This window comes from Nicotiana tabacum, chromosome 22 (assembly GCF_000715075.1).
Source record: "Nicotiana tabacum cultivar K326 chromosome 22, ASM71507v2, whole genome shotgun sequence".
Lineage (NCBI taxonomy): Eukaryota > Viridiplantae > Streptophyta > Magnoliopsida > Solanales > Solanaceae > Nicotiana > Nicotiana tabacum.
In genome coordinates, this window is record NC_134101.1 from 171578838 (window position 1) to 171582385 (window position 3548).

A 3548-nucleotide genomic window follows, 5' to 3' on the forward strand; every position below is an offset into this window, starting at 1 on the left:
CTTGGCCTGATTAGCTGCTTTGATCTCAAGTGCAACCATCTCTCTCTTTATCTTAGCAACAGTCTTCTCATGGTCGCTTTCCAATTGATTCAGGTACCTGTGATGCTTATCTGTTCTTGTATCCCACTGTGCTTTGAGCTCTGCTATGATGTTTTCAGATTTCTCCAAACCATCTCGCCATTCCCTGATTTCACCTTTTAGCCCTTTTATCAGCTGCTCGTCCGATCGACGCCTTGGTTGTCTATCTGCATCCAACCTTATCTGTTTGATCTGGGCTCTGAGCATTTCATTTTCTTGAATTAACCTGTTCCGCTCTCCCAGATCGGTAGCAACTTGCACGTTGTGTTCATATTTCAAGTTTTCCACTTGTTGCTTTAACCTGCTGATTTCGGTGCAATAGCCTCTTTCTTTTGCTAACCAATCCCACTGCTTTTGTGATGATTCGGTAAAATTCCGGATGTGGGGTCTCTTAGCTGGCCTTTCATGCTCGAGTTCCCTTCTGTACCATGCAAGGTAACCTGGCGCCGTTTCTCCTTTGGCTTGATCCCGCACGCAAGTATCTGATTTCAAATATTGACCCTCATTCCAGATTTGGCGAATCTTTGCTTCTGGGAACTGTCCGTTAGGACTTATCTCAACTGCTTGAGTGCTTAGATCTTCCTCATGAGGTACTGTCTGGCATCTTCCGAACTGTCTTAAAACTCGGCAGGGTGCGTAAGGTTGAATGCTCTTAAGCCCCATCAGCAAGAAATGAGTTTTAGCCGCCGACATATATAAGACCTCATCAACAGGCAACCATCCCAACTTCCATTGCATTTGGCTGGCAGTAAGAGCTTGAAAGAACGAGGTCCAAGCCAGGACTCCTTTGGGCAAACTGATCTCTTTGGTTCTCGTGTAAGATTCTTCTATGCGGGTCTTTTCCGGGGAACCATGGCTCAAAATCTCGGAATGATGGCAAAGGTGCTCGGTCATCCATATCTGCAGGAGCAAGTTACAACCTTCGAAGAAATTTCCCCCAGCTTTACAAGCTGTGAGAGCTCGAAAGATGTCGGATACCACCATAGGCGCGAGAGTACTGTCACTTTGCGTGAGTAAAGTGCTGACGACCCCAGATATCTTCAAATCAATGTTTCCATCTTTCCTGGGAAATACCAGAAGGCCCAGGAACATCATCATGAATGCTACCCGTCTGTGCTCGTCCCACTTCTGCCGAACTCCTTTGCTGCACAGTTTGTTGATTGGATTATTGAATCCCCCCTCATGACCGTACCTATCATATATGAAGCATGGAGTATAGAATCCGGCTTCTAGATCCGGGTTGTGGACTGTTCTGGGTATCTTCAATGAATCTAGGAATCGATGTGCCGTGACGACTCTTGGGGCGACCACGTATTTTTCCCTCAACGGAAGTTCAGTATTCTCGATGTATCCGGCCATTTCTTCCAAAGTTGGGGTGAGCTCAAAGTCAGAGAAATGGAAAACATTGTGCGCCGGGTCCCAATAGGTAACCAAAGCTCTTATGATATCTCCCCGAGGCTGGATTTCCAACAGACCCACAAGACCTTTCAGATATTTCTTAACCTCATTTTGCCCTTCAACACCTAGATCATTCCACCATAGCCGTAACTTGACAGGGATTTTGGTCATTATTGAAAAATGTTCATTTTGCATCGTGCTCATCCTGCACATTTATTAAGGTGATTTTAACAAAAATGACTGACTCAAAATATTTTACAGAGGGGACCAAGCTTTGAACACGGCCTTTAAGCACTTTGGGGACGAAGATTTTAAGGCTGTGTGGGTCTAAAAATGCTAAGCAAAACCCAAAAGTGGCTATTTATGCAAAGTTAGCCTTCCGGCGTCCCTTTCGGGAACATTCGGCTATTTATGACAAAACAGCATCACCTGACTTATTTATGACTCTTTAAAAATTTGAAACATATATATTTTTTTATTTTGGCTATTTTAGCAAAATGGGGGTTGAACCCGACGAAGGTTGCCTACGTATCTCACATCCGGTGAGAATCAAACCGGCGTAGTTCGGGATATCGTAAAATAGGAAAAAATCGAATAAACCTAGAAATCAGGAATGCGTATTTTTTTTACATTTTTTTTGAAAAGAGATAAAGATTAAAGTAACTATTTATTATTTTATTTTTTTTATATTATTATTTTTTTTTAAGAAAAATTTGGACTATTAGTCTGAATTCATAAAAGGGGTACTACGAAAGAAACAACTCATTTTTTTTGAATTATGAATTTTCGATTTTTTTTTTTTTACTTTTAAAATAAATACCTTTTCTTTTTTTTTTGATTTTTGAAAGTGATAAAAGAAAAATTTTTGTATATATTTTTTTTTAACAACTCTCAATAAACAAAACAGTTTTTTTTTAGAAAAATTCCGGCGAGGTTTTGACACTACTTGGACATTGGTTTTATTTTCCAAAAATAAGTAATTATCTCCCCTACGCTGCTATTTTCCCTTTTTTTTTAAGAACCGGTCGACATGCGGAACCGAAGCAAATAAATGCATAACACAGATAGGAATGCAGCATGATGGTCTTTCCATTTCAGGTTGCCTGTCCTAGACGGACCCAACCCCTGTGTTGAGTCCCCTAAGTCAAATGCAATATGATGCAAATAAGCGTTCCTACTAGGGATCCGACATGAAGTTTCGTTATACTAGGTTTAAACCTTGGTATTTGCTCTAGACTGTGTACCCGAGCGGACAACTCGAGTCGAGGAGGGGGCTACGTACCGGGGACCCGCGAGATCGTCCGGCTTTGTAACTTGTCCGACCTCTTTCTTATTTCAAGTATTGACACTAACAGAATAGGGAGTCTCGACCAGCGAGCTTCTCCCCGGAGGTAAGAAAAGAAGGGTTTCGGCACAGTTTATATACAGTTCAGATAATATCAAAAGCGGTAAAAGACAACATTTAGCATTTTTATGCAAAACATGTAATAAAGATCAGATAATAAGCCAGATATAACAATTATTCTAAGCTCGAATTCTTGGACCCTGAACCAGTGGTTCTGGGTCACATTCCCCAGCAGAGTCGCCAGAGCTGTCACACCTCCTTTTTGCGCGCCCTCCCCGAAGGGTTAAATGCGCGGGTGGAGTTTTTCCAATTTAAGTGACAATATTCGAAATGGGATTATTTATTTAATTCAGAGTCGCCACTTGGGAAAGGTTTGGCTTTTGGTGTCCCAAGTCACCGGTTTATCTTGAATCCCAAATCGAGGAAATTTTCGACTTTTCCAAATGAAGTCTGCGAACCAGAAATTCTAAGTAAGGAATTCTGTTGACCCGAGGGAAGGTGTTAGGCACCCTCGAATCCCGTGGTTCTAGCACGGTCGCTTAAATTGTTATAATGGCTAAATATCTGATTTAAATACAGGTTGTGACTTATGTGCTTTTATTAAGTTTAAACCGCTTTTATTATTATCGTTTATTTTATAGAATTGCAACGTCGTGAAAATGCGTCTCGAACCACGTCACAATCAATGCACCCGTAGTTGTTAACACATTTTGACTCCGTTGAGACT